This window comes from Phyllostomus hastatus, unplaced genomic scaffold (genome assembly GCF_019186645.2).
Source record: "Phyllostomus hastatus isolate PE091 unplaced genomic scaffold, TTU_PhHast_1.1 phas_scaffold_501, whole genome shotgun sequence".
Taxonomy (NCBI): Eukaryota; Metazoa; Chordata; class Mammalia; order Chiroptera; family Phyllostomidae; genus Phyllostomus; species Phyllostomus hastatus.
Genome location: NW_025334033.1, coordinates 32,188,222 through 32,206,265, shown reverse-complemented (window position 1 = coordinate 32,206,265; position 18,044 = coordinate 32,188,222). Strand labels below are relative to the sequence as shown.

General features: G+C 36.2%; 1 protein-coding gene and 1 pseudogene across 1 annotated transcript in view; one reads left to right on the top strand and one right to left on the bottom strand.

Annotated features, from left to right (window-relative positions):
- LOC123807871 overlaps positions 1 to 11,461 on the top strand; it is a 39,855-nt pseudogene extending 28,394 nt beyond the window's left edge.
- Positions 1 to 18,044, bottom strand: part of GLCE (glucuronic acid epimerase) — a 106,357-nt gene that overhangs the window by 41,954 nt on the left and 46,359 nt on the right. The window lies entirely within an intron of this gene.

The following is an 18,044-nucleotide window of genomic DNA, read 5'->3' as shown; positions in this document are numbered from 1 at the left end:
ACTCCTTTGTAGGTAACTCTCTCCTTTTCTTTTGCTGCTTTTAAGATTCTCTCCTTATTTTTAATCTTGCAAAATGTAACTATGATGTACCTTGGTGTGTTCCTCCTTGGGTCCAACTTCTTTGGGACTTTGTGAGCTTCCTGGACTTTCTGAAAGTCTATTTCCTTTGCCAGATTGGGGAAGTTCTCCTTCATTATTTGTTCAAATAAGTGTCCAATTTCTTGCTCTTCCTCTTCTCCTTCTGGTACCCCTATGATTTGGATGTTGGAATGTTTAAAGCTGTCCTGGAGGTTCCTAAGCCTCTCCTCATTTTTTGAATTCTTGTTTCTTAATTTTGTTCTGGTTGAATGTTTATTTCTTCCTTCTGCTCCAAACCATTGATATGAGTCCTGGTTTCTTTCCTGTCACTGTTGGTTCCCTGTATATTTTTCTTTATTTCACATAATGCAACCTTCATTGCTGCTTGGGTCTCTTCCCCTCCCACCAGTCTGGACGAATGTTTCTTTTTTAACTACTAGCTTGTCAGACTTCCATACAGTTCGATTTTCTGGCAGTTCTGGTTGTTTTTGTTTTTAAATTTGTTGTTGTCCTTCTTTTGGTAGGAGGAGGCGCAGTGTGTCTACCTATGCCTCCATCTTTAATTTTTAATTTTTTAATATTGTGTATTTTTTTAAAAGCACAAAATGCCATTTATAAAAAATGTGAGCGGACAAGTAAATTTGTATAATTTATTTGTTTATCTTTTACAAAATTTTAAGTATATACCACATTGCTATTAACTATAAGCACAATGTTATACAGATCTCTAGAACTATTTCATCTTTTATAGTTGAAACTTTATACCCATGAAACAACTCATTCCTCCCTCCTTCTAGCACCTAGCAACCACTATGCTTTCTGCTTCTATGATTTTGACTACTTGAGATACCTCATAAGTGGAATCATGCAGTATTGGTTCCTTTTGTGACTAGCTTATTTTACTTAGTATAAGGTCCTCAAACTTCATTCATGTTGTTGCATGACAGAAGTCCTTCTTTTTCATTATATGTATATATTACATTTTCTTTATTCACTTACAATTGCTTCTACACCTATTGTGAATAATGCTTCAATGAACAGAGAACTGCAAGTATCTCCTCAAGATCTGACTATAATTATTTTTAACAAATACCTAGGTGTGACTGCTGGATCATATGGTATGAATTTTTTTGTACCCCTTTAAGTGTTTCTGAGTTTTGTTCTGGGTATAGTTAGGTTACTTGGCAACAGTTTGATCATTTCAAGGCTTACTTATAAACTTTGTTAGGTGGGACCAGAGTAGCTTTTAGTCTAGGGCAGTGATTTTCAACTGGTATGCTGCAAGAACTATTAAAACATGCCATATCTGACTATTTAGTCAGGTGTACTGACCTCTTTTCCCTTCGACTGTCAAATAAAAAAATGACAACAGCCAACACAACAAATAGCTGTCCAGTGTGAATGCCCTGTCTTGAACCATAAATATATAGGTCATATAACAGAGCTGTATCTTATTGGTCATCCTGCATAATAAGGTTGCATCTAATTGGTTAAATCTTGGTACCAGAAATACTTATTTGCAAGTATAGGGACCAGATTGTTTAAAAAGTCACTTTGGACTCTGGCTGGTAGCTCAGTTAGTTAGACCATCATCCTGATACACCAAGGTTGCAGGTATGATCCTTGGTCATGGCACATATAAGAATCAATTAATGATTCTTAATGTATCTATGAATCTAATGAATCTATTAATGATCAATTAATAAATAAGTGGAACAACAAATCAATGTTTTTTTCTCGCTCTCCAAATAAAAATAAACATTTAAAAAGTCACTTTGGAACAAAATGGGTAGGTAATTACTATTATTTTTTTGTAAATCAATATTGTGGCTATTTTTTGGGTCAGACTGTCAAAAATATATATTTTTTTGGTGTGCCACAGAATTTTAGTAATCAGTAATGTGTGCCATGCAATGAAAAAGATTGAAAATCACTGCTTTTCATCAATATCCTATGTAAGACTTTATCCAATTCCTGTCCACTAGAAGGTCTTTCCATTTTGGTTGGTGAGGTCACCTTATTCTCTGTGATCTCTAAGACAGGGGTCCCCAACCCCAACCTCCCCCACCCCACAGACTGGGCTGGACAGTAAAAGGTGAATGGGCGAACTAACAAAGCTTCATCTGTATTTATAGCCACTCCTCATCTCCCACAGCAGCAGCATTAGATTCTCATAGGAGTGTGCACCCTACTATGAACTGTGCATGTGAGGGATCTAGGTTGCATGCTCCTTATAAGCATCTAATGCCTGATGATCTGAGGTGGAGTTGAGGTGACGATGCTAGTGCTGGGGGAGCAGTTGCAAGTATAGATTATCATTACCAGAGAGATTTGACTGCATAAAGACCATAATAAATCAATTGCTTACAGACTTATAGCAAAACCCCACCAGTGAGTGGTAAGTGACAATTAAGCTGCATCTAGTGGCAGGCTATACAGCCATCCTCCCCACCCATGGTCCGTGGAAAAATTGTCTTCCATGAAACTGATCCCCGGTGCCAAAAAGGTTGGGGATTGCTGCTTTAAAGACTTCTCTTTCTACTCCTTCCAGTGGTTCTTTTCCTAGTGTAGAGTAGTTACTTCATGTGTATGCAGAGACTGATCCTGAGGCAAGGACTTGAAGGGGCCCTCTGCAGGTCTCTGGAGCTCTCCTTTTGTGCAGCTCTGTCCTTCCCCAACTTGTGCCCTCAAAGTTTTAGCTTCTTTCTCATCTGTGAACCCCAGACTAAATCCTGTGAGACTGCTGGACTATATTTATGTTCCCTCTCCCTGCACAAGGGCTTGGAAACACTGTGGGCTCACCTCATTTGTTTCTCTTCTCTCAGAGATCATTATCCTAGACTGACTTTTATCCAAGTCTGAAAATCCACAATTAGGAAAACAAGTAAAGTTGAGAGTCAATTCATACCATTAATAAGTTCCATTTAATTAGGATGCCATTGTTTTGCCCCAACTTAAAAAGCCTTACTGTATTTGTAGCTGACTTCATAGGAGCAAAAGAGTTAATTATTAAACTATCTCATAAAATCTTATTCTTCTGTTGAGCTCATTCTAAGTCAAGCATGACTGAAGATACTCTTCTGTGGAAATGTAAAATTGTCTTTATATCTTCTTGTCCTATAAACTGAACATGTAAATTTTTGGCTAACCCTCCAACTATCCTTTTAATTCTTTTAAATTAATAAATTTAAATAAACATATTTATCATAGTATAATATACATAGTGTACACAATGATTAATTTTCACAAAGTAGTGCTCACTTCGGCAACACATATACTAATTTTCACAAAGTGAATACACCTGAGTAACCAGTGCCCAGCTCAACACTACGAAGAACACAGAGTTGGTTTCACATTCATAATTCAAAGTAACAAAAAAAGAGAGAGAAATCACACCATTTCACAATAAGTTTTATCTAATAGAAACTTTTGAGAAAATATACCACCTGCCTCCCTGCCCCCCGATTTTATTAAATGCTTATAGCAAACTATCAGTAGAACAGAACTTCCTTAATCGGCCACACAAGAGCAATTCATGCTATTTCTCTGTCAAAACCCTTCCCACACAGGACCAACTCTCCTGACTTTAACACAATAAATTGGTTTTGCCTGTTTTTAAACTTCATATAACTGGAATCATACAATGGGTACTTTTTTGTGACTGGCTTTTTCCATGAACAGTATGTTCCTGAGATTCATCTATGTGGTTGTGTACTGCAACAATTCATTTATTCGCATTGCTGCACTGGACTGCATTGTATATATAAATACATAATATTTAGTTACCCAATTTGCTGTTGTGGAACATTTTGGATTGTTTTCAGTTTGGGGATAGATGAATATTGCTCTGTGAACACTCATACATGTGTTTTAGTAAACAGATGTTTGCATTTCTGTTGGATATATGGGGTGGGCAAAAGTAGATTTCCTGTGCCATTGTGACATTCTTTTGAGTTAGTAAAGCTATTTGTAATAATCATAACCTGCATGTCTTTTTCCATATAAACAACTGCAAACCTCCTATTACCCACCTCCATACACTAAAAACTAGAATTTTAACATCATGTGGTATCTCATCATGGGTTTACTCTATACTTTGCAGATGACTAAAAGACTGAAAGATTTTATGAATTAATTTTTAGAGAGAGGAGGAGGGAGAAAAAGAGAGAGAGAAACATCAATGTGTGGTTGCCTCTCACGTGCCCCCTCCTGGGGACCTGGTCCACAACCCAGGCATGTGCTCTGACTGGGAATTGAACCAGTGACCCTTTGATTCACAGGCCGGCACTCAATCCACTGAGCCACAACAGCCAGGGCTATGTTTGCTTTTTAAATATCTTTTGGGAAATGACCATTTAAATGTATTGCTCATTTTTCTCTTGGATTGTCTGTCTTCCTTATTGCTGAGTAGGAATTTTTTATATATTCTGGCTGAGTTCTTTGTCAGGTATATGTAATGCAAATGCAAATATCTTTTCCTCACTCTGTGGCTTGCTTTTTCATTCTTAATGGTGTCTGTTAATGAACAGCATTTCTTAACTTTAATGTGGTCCAATTTATCATTTTTTCTCTTATTGTTAATGTTTTACATAGTCTGTTTCAGAATTTTTGCCTACCTCAGGGTAATGAAGATACTGTTTACTTCCAGAAGCTTTATTGTTTTACTTTTCATATCTATAATTCATCTATAATTAATGTCTTTATACAGTTTTAGGTTGAGATCAAGATTTATCTTTTCTTCTCACATGGATATCTAATTGACCTAGCACAATTCATTGAAAAGAACATCCTTTCCTCTCTGCACTATAGTGTTATCTTTGATATAAATCAAGTAACTATGTACATGTGCATCTGTTGGCCATGTTTTGTTTCACTGGTTTGTCTTTTCTTGTGCCAGAACCATGCTGTCTTTATTACTGTAGCTTTATAGTAGTAAGTCTTGGTATCTTATAATATAAATCCACCAGTTTTATCATTCTTCAAGACTATCTTGGCTATTCTTGGCCGTTTGCATTTCCATAATAATTTCAGAATCAGCTTGCCAATTTTGAAGAACAAACAAATCTTTTGTTTGAGACTGCATTGAATTTTGTTTGAGACTGTATTGGATTTATATGGAAATGACATCTTTATAACACTAAGTCTTTTAATCCATGAACTAACATATTCTTGTATTTGTCTTTTTAATTTATCTCAATAATGTCTTAAAATGTTCAGTATAGCCCTGACTGGTGTGATTCAGTGGGTAGTGTGTGTCCTACAGACCTTTGCAAAACGAACAGTTGCCAGTTTGATTCTTAGTCAGGGCACATGCCAGGGTTGGGGGCAAGCGAGATATTTCTCTTGCACATTGATGTTTTTCATCCTCTCTCCTTCCTTTCCTCTCTCTCTAAAAATAAATAAATAAAATCTTTTTTTAAAAGTTTAGTACAGAGGTCTTTTGTTAGATTAATTTTGGGTATTTGATGTTTTTGATAGACTGGTACCACTTTTTAAATTTCATTTTTTGTTTGTTGTGGGTACACAAAACTAAAATTGATTTCTGTGTATCAATTATGTATCTGGCAACCTTGCTAAATGTACTTTTAATTCCATTGCTTGTAGTTTAAAAAAATTTTTTGCAACAATCGTCATTTGTAAATGATTTCAATTTTATTCCTCTCTTTCCAATCATTATGCTTCCTTCCTTATTGCATTGTCCAATAGAACTTTCTGTGATGATGGGAATGTTCTAGATTTGTAGTATATGGTAGCCACTGGCCACATGTGCCTATTGAGCACCTGATGTGTGGCCAGAGTGACTGATGATCTATAACTTTAAAATCAAATACTTCTAGTGGATAAAATCTACTGAGATAATGTTACCCTTTCTCTTTTTCTATTAATTCGGTCAGTTACATCGACTGCGTGTTGAATGGTAATCCAAACTTGTGCTCCTATAGTAAGGGCAACTTGCCCATGGCATCTACCTATATCTGTCTGCCTAGATTTGATTTGCTAAAATTTTTAGAATTTGTTCATCTATGTTCACAAGTGAAATGGACCTAAAATTTTCCTCTTCTAATGTCCTTACCAAGTGTTGATGTTAAGGTTACCCAAGTGTCTCTCTTTTTATTGTCTCAAAGAGTTTTAGTAATATTGATGTTATTTCTTCTGAAAATTCTTGGAAGTATTTATCTGTGAAGCCCTCTGAGCTTCACAAATACTTTTCTTCATGGAAAAGTCCCAAATTACAGATTCATTCCATTAATAAATATGGAACTATTCAGATTTTTACATTCAAATTTGTCAAAATTTTCAAATCTATTGACAAAGTAATTTAAAAAATCCTCATTTTTTTTAAGGTCTGTATTATCTAAGATATCCTTTTTTCATTCCTGAAATTGAAAATTTATGCTTTTCCATTTTTTTCTTCATCTGTCCTCCCATGGAGGTTTATTATTTTTATTAAATGTACTGATTTTGTTGAGTATCTCTTTGTTTTTTATTTCATTAACTTTGGCTTTAACTTTTATTTTCTGTGTTCTACATTCTTTGTAGAAGAATGCTTCCTGTAGGGCTTACATTTGGACCAAAGCCTTTGCCCAGAAGAGATTATCCCCCTTTTTTGACTGTTATATTAAAAAAATTAATTGATGATGCCTCTTACTAAGTTATCTAATAGTTCATTCTACTGAATGCTGTGCTTTCAAAGCTTTCTCTGACAAACGTACTCTAGTATCATCTGTATAATGAGAAGATAATATTCAAGACTAGTGACTGATGTTATTATAGGGCTTCACTAATACTGATGTTCTCTCTCCAAGTATCCTTTTATATAAATAGGAGTCATCTCTAATGATTAATTGGATTCCCTTACTGTAAAACATACAAATTAGTCTAGTCAGGGGCAGACTAGGCTTGGGACAGTAAAAAAAATATTCCCCACACTCTTAGTGACTTAGCAAATTTATTTCTTGCTCACACATAGTCCACTGCCTCAAATTCAAATTACATTTAAACAATCACCATTGATTTAATTAGGTGATAATTCTGTGTGTGTGTGTGTGTTTCTACTGACATCTACTCAAGATTATACTACTTAGCAGGCTTACTCTGGCTGAAGCATAAAATCTATATTAAAAGTCTCGATTTACAGATTAGAAATATATATTCACATAAAGTCCTTGTAATGTTTCCATGCAGCTATGTTTTGATTTTCACTAAGTCAGAATTCATTTTAGTATGAACTTTTTGCTTGGTCATTTAGCATTCCTCGAAGGATTCCATTCATTACGCCTCTGCTATTTTGCAATAAACACTATGGACAAAGTAAAAATGCTACATTTAAAAAGCGACTGAGTGGCTATATATTGCCTCAGATTTTTCTACCTTCTGCATTTGTACATTTGTGTGACAGGCTGGGTTTATATGGACCAGGAAGTTTGTGAAATCTTTACAAAACTGTATCATTTGCATTGTCTATTCATCTTAATAGAGTACTCAGCAGTGTTTGGAACTTTGCCAAAATCATGTTCATTACTCATTAAATAGTTCTAAATTGTTAATAATTTGGAACAAATGTGATATTTGTGTCATAGACCCAATTCTTTCCAACTCACCTAAAGATAAGTAGTTTAGCAACAGAAAATGCTAGGATCACAAGATAATCGAATTGCCGTATCTAATAACAAAGAATTGAAATAGGCATGTGTGTGCACGCACATACTTAGGAAGGTGAGTTGTGATGAATTCAGGACCTCAGTCAAACAAAAATCTGAAACGTCACACACATAACTTTGGGAAACTATATAGATTAGTAGTTAAGGATGTAGGCTTCTAACTGTTCCTTCTGGGTTTGAATCCTGGCTCTATCACTTATTAACTCTGTGTCTTTAGGACATTTATTTAACTTTTTTCATCTCAGTTTCCTCATAAACCTATGGGCTTCAAAAATAAGGTAGTATTAAAAATAAGACGTAAAACAACAACCTCTCAAAACCTTATAATCATTATTAACAAATTACCGTATTTTGCCAAGTATAATGAGCACCATTTTTGCCCAGTTTTTTGAGTGAAAAATAAGTATGCTTATTATACATGGGTAGTGCTTGAAATACCTTGTATCTGTTCTTGTGTTTTGTAATTATTTGTTACATAAAATTTCTTATACCATAATATGTTCAAAAATAAATGCTAAAATTCCTTTATAATGCAAAAAAAGTATCTCAATATAAATTAATTAATTAATTAAAACAAATTATTGTTCCTCCCTGAAAGTCTGGGCCAAAAAAAATGTGGGTGTGCATTATACATGGCAAGATATGGTATTTAACCACATGATCTCACCTATAAGTGGAACCTAATCAACAAAATAAACAAGCCAGCAAAATAGAACCAGAAACATTGAAATAAAGAACTGACAGTGACCAGAGGGGAGGAAGGAGGGGGATTGTGGGGTGTTGGTGGAAAAAAGGGGAAGGGTCCTCAAAGAACATATATAAAGGACCCATGGACAAAGACAATGGGGGAGGGGGAGCTAGGATTAAATGTGGGAAGTGGGGGTGGGTAGAGCAGAGGAGAGTAATGGGGGGATAATTGAGTCAACTGTAATTGAACAATAAAAAAAGAAAAAAATACAGTATTTAGTATTAAGGCCATATATAATTAATGCTGATCTTGCAGCAAAGAACATATATTTTGTCTATAATAACAGGGAATTCCATGAGAGCTGATGCAAGAATGCCTAATGTATTGCAGGCATTTCCAGAACTAAGGGCTGACTCTGCCAAGCGTAGAGAGAACAAAATAATGTAACCTTTCCCTATCTGGGGGGAAAGCTTTAAAAATATTTGGCTAATATTATAGTCTTTCATTCCTACTGGCAAGAATCATACTTTTTTACAGGTACTGTATTAGCGTAAGTATAAATATAGTACTATAAGCACTGAAATTCCCCAGCATAGTTGTGTTGAGCTGCCCATTCCAAAAACAAAAACAAACAAACAAAAACCCCACAACAATCCCTATTTATTGGTTAAGAATCAGAAAAGAAAACTAGAACTGCACCTTTTACGTCAGGTTTACTACTGACGTAACTTTTGGCATAAGAATCACAGAACTGGGAATAATCTTGGAAACCACAGTCCAATTATTTTATTTAGAGACAAAAAATTAAAATCCAGAGAAGTTTAATGACTTGTCCAAAGTACACAGCTAGTATTGGCTGCATCAACATTAGACCTCGACTGTACTAATTTCTAAGGCTGTACTTTCTGTTTCAACTTACTTCCCTTATTGATCAACCTTCAAAGCCAAAATAAATAAATAAATTAGAAAATAAATAAATAGATTCATGTAATGCTTTGAAATTTTGAATTCTGGACTTTTTCTTTATCAAATGCCAACTAACATTTAGCATTTTTTAAACAAAAAGTCTATAGTTTGACTGCTTATACATACTGAAACAATTTCCCATACAAATTTGTCATATTTGAAATACTTTTATATTTAGCAATTTGAGGTTTAGTATGCTAAAAATAAATACTAAATAACTAGTAACTGGCCTATAGATAAATTAAGTGTACAATAAAATGACTAATGTAACAAAAATGTTAAGAAAAACTCTTCCAACCAAGAAGTATACATGTAAGCATCAATTTTGGCAGTATATCATTACTACAGAATAAAATACCATTAAGATAAAGAGGGTCTAATCACTGTGCAAATGGAATCTATTGATCTACCATAAAATGAGTTTATTGACAAATAATTTAAAGCGTTATTTGCAGTTATACAAGAGTTTGTTTTGCAAATGTTACACCACATATCATTTCTAGAGTTTAATTAGACTATTAAAAAGTTAATGCAAAGGCTCTCTGCTGCTTCTGTTCGACACACAGCCATGTCTTCCTGTGCAGTGCCAGCCTCAACCCTGAGACAGGAGGGTGAAGGTCAGAGTGAATGGATTTGGCCATATTAGGCATTTGGACACCAGGACTGCTTTTAACTCTGGCAAAGTGAATATTGTCACCATCAATGACCCCTTCATTGACCTCAACTACATGGTCTACATGTTGTAGTAAGATACTATTCATGGCAAGTTCAAAGGCACAGTCAAGGCTGAGGACAGGAAGCTTTTCATCAATGGAAAGTCCATCTCCATCTTCCAGAAGCAAGATCCCACCAACATCAAACGGGGGGATGCTGGTGCTGAATGCTGTGGATCCACTGGTGTCTCCACCACCTTGGAGAAAGCTGGAGCTCCCCTGAAGGGTGGAACCAAGAGGGTCATCATCTCTGCCTCTTCTGTGGATGCTCCCATATTGTAATGAGTATGAGTCATGACAAGTATAATAACTCCCCCAAGACTGCCAGCAATGCCTCCTGCATCACCAACTGCTCGGCCCCCCGGCCTAGGTCATCCATGACAACTCTGGCATGGTGGAGGGACTCATGACCACAGTCCGTGCCATCACTGCCACCCAGAAGATTGTGGATGACCTCTCTGGGAAGCTGTGGAATGATGGCCAAGGGGCTACCCAGAAAATCATCCCTGCTTCTAATGGTGCTGCCAAGGCTGTGGGCAAGAAGCTTCCCATTCAGCTTCTCCAGGTGGTGAGAGCTCCAGGAGCTGAATGGGAAGGTCACTGACATGGCCTTCCATGTCCCTACTCCCAATGTGCTGGTTGTGGATCTGACCACCTGGAGAAAGCTGCCAAATACAATGACATCAAGAAAGTAGTGAAGCCCTGGTTGGGAGACTCAGTGTGTTAGAGCACTGTCCCATATGCTAAAAGGTTGTGGGTTTGATTCCTGATCAGGGCACATACTGAGGTAGTGGGTTTGGTCCCTCATCAGGATATGTATCAATCAATGACTCTGTTACTCTGTTTTCTTTACTCTTTTTAAAAAATCAATGGACATGTTCCTTGGTGAGGATTAAAACAAACAGAGTAAATGCCCTGATTGGTGTGGCTCAGTGTACTGAGTGCCAGCCTGCGAACCAAAGGGTCACTGGTTTGATTCCCAGTCAGGGCACACGCCTGGGTTGCAGGCCATGTCCCCAGTGGGCAACCACACATTGATGTTTCTCTCCCTCTCTTTCTCTCTCCCTCTCCTCTTTCTAAAAATAAGTAAACAAAGATCTTTAAAAATATTTTTTAAAAAAGAGAGAGTAATGAAGCAGACATCAGATGGCCCCCTTAAGGACATTCTGAGATATATTGTGGACCAGGTTGTCTCCTCTGACTTTAACAGTGACACCTATTCCTTTACCTTCAATGCTGAGGATGACATTGCCCTCAGTGACCACTGTGTCAAGCTTCTTTCCTGGTATGACAGTGAATTTGGCTACAGCAATAGGGTGATGGACCTTATGGTCCATATGGCCTCCAAGAAGTAACCATCCAGACCGGTAGGAGGGGCGGAGACGAGCAGCTGGGCGCGGGTCGTGGCGCAGAGAACAGGGAGAATTGGGAGCATAAGGCATCTGGGGCACGCAAGATTGCAGTGGGTGGACCCTGAGTACCCAAGCGGCAGCTGGCAGACCCAGTGAGGTGGCGAATGGGGAGCAGGGCAGAGCGTGCAACCAAGGATCCCAGAGAAGGGACTGAGGTCCCATGAGAACGGAGCTACTGCCATTGTTCCCTCTCGACCCCGCCCTCACATACAACGTCACAATCTAGTGACTGGGGTGCCCAGCCCTGGTGAACACCTAAGGCTCTGCCCCTCAATGTACACAGGAGCGACTAGACCAAAAACAAACAAACAAACAAATAAATAAATAAAATGGCTCAAACAGAAGAACTAATCAGTGCCCCAGAACTCATTATTTTGAGTGACCAAGAGATAGCTAACCTATCAGATGCACAGTTCAAAATAGTGGTGATCAGGAAGCTCATAGAATTGGTTGATTTTGGTCACAAATTAGGTGAAAAAATGCAGCTTACCATAAAAGACATGAAGGAAAATGCACAGAGAACCAACCAATAGTGATGGGAAGGAAACTGGGACTCAAAACAATAGAGTGGACCAGAAGGAAGAAAAAAAAACAACCAAACAGGAAAGAATGAAAAAATAAGAATTCAAAAAAACGAGGAGAAGCTTAGGAACCTCCAGGACATCTTTAAATGACCCAACATCCGAATTATAGGGGTAACAGAAGGGGAAGATGAAAAGCAACAGATTGAAAATGTATTTGAACAAATAATAAAGGAGAACTTCCCCATTCTGGCAAAGGAAATAGACTTCCAGGAAGTCCAGGAAGCTCAGAGAACCCCAAAGAAGTTGGACCCAAGAAGAAACACACCAAGGCACATCATAATTACATTAGCCAAGGTAAAAATGAAGGAGAGAATCCTAGAAGCATCAAGAGATAAGGGGACAGTAACCTACAAAGGAGTTCCCATCAGACTGTCAGCTGATTTCTCCAAAGAGACCTTACAGGCAAGAAGGGGCTGGAAAGAAGTATTCCAAGTCATGAAAGACAAGGACCTATATCCCCGATTACTCTATCCAGCAAAGCTTTCATTTAGAATGGAAGGGCATATAAAGTGCTTCTCAGATAAGGTCAAGTTAAAGGAGTTCATCATCACCAAGCCCTTATTTTATGAAATGTTAAAAGGACTTATCTAAGAAAAGAAGATTAAAAGAAAACATGGATAGTAAAAGGACAGCAAACTCACAATCATTAACAACCACACCTAAAGCAAAACCAAAAGAAACTAAGCAAACAAGTAGAACAGGAACAAAACCACAGAAATGGAGATCACATGGAGGGTTAGCAACAGGGGAGTGGGAGGAGGAGAGAGGGGGAAAAGGTACAGAGAATAAGTAGCATAGATTGTAGGTAGGAAATAGACGGGGGAGGGTAAGAATAGTATGAGAAATGTAGAAGCTGAAGAACTTATAAGCATGACACATGGACATGAACTAAAGGGGGGGAGTGGGTGGGAGGGGGTGTACAGGATGGAGGGGAGTGAAGGGGGGAAATGGGACAACTGTAATAGCATAATCAATAAAATATATTTAAAAAAATGTAAAACAACCTATGTATCCAACAATAAGAAAGTGGTTAAACTATGGTAAAACTGGTTAAGACACCTTTAAAAATAGTGATGTAGATACCTGCTTATTGACATGGAAAAATGGTATACTGTGAACTCAAAAATGTAGGTAAGAAAACATCATGTGTAATATAAGCCTAATTTTTTAAAAGAAAAACTATATGAAGACATGGAAAAGACTATTAAAAATTAACCAAGGATGAAAAAAAGCTCTGCTGACTTAAATTCCAAGACTGTCATCACCATAATTACAACAAACCTGGGTTTAGCCACTAGAAATATCAGTGACATAATCACACTATCAAATAGGATGCTAAAAGAGATATGCTCATTCTGGCACACAAGACATCTTTCCATTGTAATGACTTCTAACATCAACATTTTCAGAATCTGAGTATGTATATAAAATACTGTTTTGGCTATCTCCTACTGAAATAAAGGATTAATGCACCTAGTTAACTAGAATCTGTATCAAGGGAATCAATCATAATTACCCAAACAATGTAATAGGAATGCTGTTCTTCAAGGCATATAGTTTTCCAATTTAAGCATATATTTTATGTAATATATTAAGTTCCTGAAAGGACTTTATACAGCAAAAAACAAAACAAAACAAAACAGAAAAATCCATTTAAATAACATGATATCTCTGCACATATTCTAATAGATTAAATATGAGTCTTTACAAAACAAAAATAGTAAATATAAAGATCAAATAGGGTAAAAAATCACTCACTAAAACTTTGTCTTTATTCTATTCTGATAAAAGTTAAATATAAGCTAAGAATTCAATTAGTTATTGAATTACAGGTTTTTAAGCAGTAGTCTTTGAAGTTCTAGAAAGTAGAATTCCACACATTTTTGTTAATTCAGCTCAATGAAGCAAATAGTTGTGCTTTTAACCTGTCAGTCAATTTAAATGTTTACATAAAGAGGCCCAAGTTTAAAAACATTCATTTGTAATCTCTTTCATCTAATATTAACTGATTAGTTATAAGAGCATACCAAAGGCACTAAATGGACATCAAAAGAAAGTATCAGCTTTCCTTTTTTTAGTTGATAGTCAAAGGGGAAAAGATCTTACCTAAGACCCTAAAATTCCTTTTTCTAAAGTGAGATCTGTCAATCCAATGCCAACCTTTTGCACTAGCAGAATTTATTACATTTTACCTTGTCTTACACGTCTTTTCAGCCCAAGATGTAGTTTATGAATAGATTCTTACAAAGCAAGCTAGTTTTGAACAATGAAATTCTCATTCAAATACTCAGCTGTATGAAAAACTATATATTCATTCTATTGCACTAAGCATAGAAAACTGAAACTCATATATGGAAATGTGTATTTTTATTAAAAATACAGGCAAACATTCAGAGATGATGGCAACTTGTTCACTCAAAAATATATTTGAAAAAAAAAACCACCTCTACCTGCCTGGTTGATCATAAAAGGAGAAAATTAAGAAAAATAAAAGGGACCAGCTGCCCCTTCTCAAACATATGAATGGTATAACAACATCATTAGTCTTAGAGAAAATGCAAATTAAAACCACAAGATACGACTACACATATAGCAGAGCAGCTAAAAGACAAACACAAACTGACAAGTACTGAAAACTATGGGGAGCAATAGAAACTTTCATACAACAGTGGTATGGATGCAAAATTGTACAGCCCTTGGAAAAAAGTAAACTTAAATATATACTTACACTAAGGTACATAATCCCACTCCCAGGTATTTTACTCAAATGAAATAAAAACAAAGACAAAGAAAGACACAAAAAATACAAAACACCTTTATGTAAATATTTTTATATAGCTTATTAATAACTGCCCAAAGCTGCAAACAACCTAGATGTTCCTCAAAGGTAAATGGATAAACAAGCTGGTAATACAATGAAATGGCACTCGGCAATAAAAAAAAAAAAAAGAACAAGTGATTTATGCAACAGATGGATGAATATTAAATGAATTTTATCAAGTGAAAGAAGCCAGAGATCCCATTTATATGAAATTCTGGAAAAAACTAACTAAAGGCATGGAAAATACATCAGTGGTTGCTAGGGTTTGGGGCAGAAAGAGGGGCTGACTACAAAGGGGCAACACAAGGGAACTTAGGGGGTGATGGAACCGTTGTTGGTAAATACATGACTCTATGCATTTCTCAAAACCCACAACTGTGCAACACAAAGAGTGAATTTTACAGAATACAAATTTAAACAAACCAGGGAGTCAGGGAAACTGAAGATGGAATGCGAACTGTGACAAATGAATCTAACTGTGTTAGAAGTGAATGACATAGCAGACTGAAGGAAATACGACAGAGAAGACCTGACTTAATTACCTTTGGAAATGAGCATTTTGTCTGGATACTATGAGAATAAAGATAAAAAAGAACTGTTTACAAACACTGTCTTCTGTTTGATAAATTTGTTTCTCATAGGAGTATGGGTTAGCAATTCTAAAACTACTATCTATACATGATAGCGAATATGTAAATGTAGTTGCAAACAAGCAAAAGAGAAATGCTAGAATAATCCCTATTGTACTAGATTGGATTTGGAGGTATCGGTATAAACTAACTTGTTTCTGTATATAGAGGTAGATAATACACACAGAAATAAACATAGGTGTGTATATATACAGGGTAGGGTAAAAGTAGGTTAATAGCTGTGAATATGCAAAACACAGACCTTATTCTTATATTATTATTTATTAATTATTATATTATTTTTCATACAAACAACTAAAGCTACTTTTGCCCTCACCCTGTATATGTATGGATTAGTATATAAGCATACATCTCTTAGCTCTGACTGCTGAAAGGCCTAGCAGCAGCAACATTTCAGTAGCAATGAGCACAACTAGTGCCCAGAAGTCGGTTTCTAAATACTATTTTCTAATAAGATGGACCTGAGCTCCTTGGAAAGTGGGTAATTCCAGGCCTGTGGCAGGGAAAATACAAGATGAGCCTTGAGCATCTTGCAGAGCCAGAAAGTTAAGAAATTACTTTAAAACACATACACACAACATATAAGAGAGAACACAAAAGTAAACTTCAAAGAGCTCTCTGTGACCAAAGCTCAAACAATTTGAATGACAAAATAAATAACAATAGCTGCAATTCTAATCCAGAGAATGAAATAAATATCCATCAGTGTAAACTGATATAAATACATGATTAGATAAAATAAATGTGGGGACAAATCTTTCTTAAAGATGAATTATTATTAATAAATGTAGAAGGAAGGAATGGAATAGAAAATTACCATTAGAATATCAGAGTAATAATTGCTATAGGCAACACCCACCAGTTAATGCTAAAATTAGTGGCCAAAAATTTAAGATGAAACAAAATCATTTGTGTAACCTCTAAGTATTTTCCCTACATATTTATTAATTAAGGAAGTAGGTTTACAGTGGAGAAATTTGGCAGGCATCACCAAAAACAAGTGACCGAGGTTAACAACATCACTAGTAATTAAGTCACAATGACATCATGTAACCCCTGATATCATAAGCTGAGAAGGACACATCACCTCTCTGGTAATCTTTCCCAAAATCTGTAAGTTCAAGCTAACTATGAGACAACATCAGAGAAAACCAAACTGAATGACATTTTACAAAATACCTTCAGGCTTCCAAAGCGTGAAGGTAATGAAATATAAGGAAAAACTGAGGAACTGTCATTTTGGAGGAGAGGAAGGAAATATGACAAATAAATGGGATGTGGGATCATGGAAAAAGGACATTAGTGGAAAAACTGGTGAAATCCTAATAATGTCTGTACTTTAGTGGTCATTGTTGATTCTTTAGTTCTGATCATTGTGCTAAGGTTATATAAGATGTTAACATTAGGGGAAGCTGAATGAGTCGAGCATCTAGAAGCTCTGTACAAAAAAGCTCTGTACTTCAGAATTTATTTGTATATCTTTAGAGCTTATTTGCATATCTAAAATTATTCCAAAATAAAATTTTTTTTAAATAAGCTTTAAGCCAAGTGGTGAAAGACAAATACGATGTGATATCACTTATAAGAGGGACCCAATGAACAAAATAAACAAACAAGCAAAACAGAATGGGAGACACAGAAACATGGGACAGACTGACAGCAGCCAGAGGGTCGGGGAGGGGGATCATGGTGGAAAGAAAGGGAAGGGACTAGTCAAAGAACACGTATGAATGACCCATGGACATGGACAACGGTGTGGGGATTAACTGTGGGAGCAGTGTGGGGGGAGCAAGACAGAGAAAGGCAAAGGGGGAAAAATTGAGACAACTGTAAAAGAATAACAATTTTAAAAAAGAAAAAAAATAAAGGAAGCTCTAAAAAATAGCCTTTATTACTCTCTTTCAAATGTGTGTATACCTTTCTTGATAGCAAATTCTGTGAATAAAACTTCTTATTCTAAAAAAATTATTTTGGTAGAAATGAAATGACTGTGTATAAAGAAAAGCTGCAAAGAGTATATTACTTAAAGTTTTTAAAAAGAAAACCCCATAGTGGTCAATTAAAGTTAAGATGTTTTTACATTATCTCTTATGAGGATAAACCTTGGAAGTTCATTTCCAAACTAGTTTCTTTATTGACCTAAGACTATATAACAGCATTCATTGATCAAGGTCTACAAAATTAGAAAGTTGACTGCTATAGACTGAATATATGCGTCACCTCCAAAATTCATGTTGAAATCATAACTCCAAATGTGATGGTATTTAAAGGAAGGGCCTTAGGGAGGTGATTAGGGCCCTCCCTCATAAGTGGACTTGGTGCCCCTATAAAAGAGGCCCCAGAGAACTCCCTCATTTCTTCCACCATGGGAGCACACAGCAAAAGCACAGTCATCTATGAACCAGAAAGTGGGTCCTCACTAGACACCAAATCTGCTGGCACCTTGATCTTGAAATGCCCAGCATCCAGAA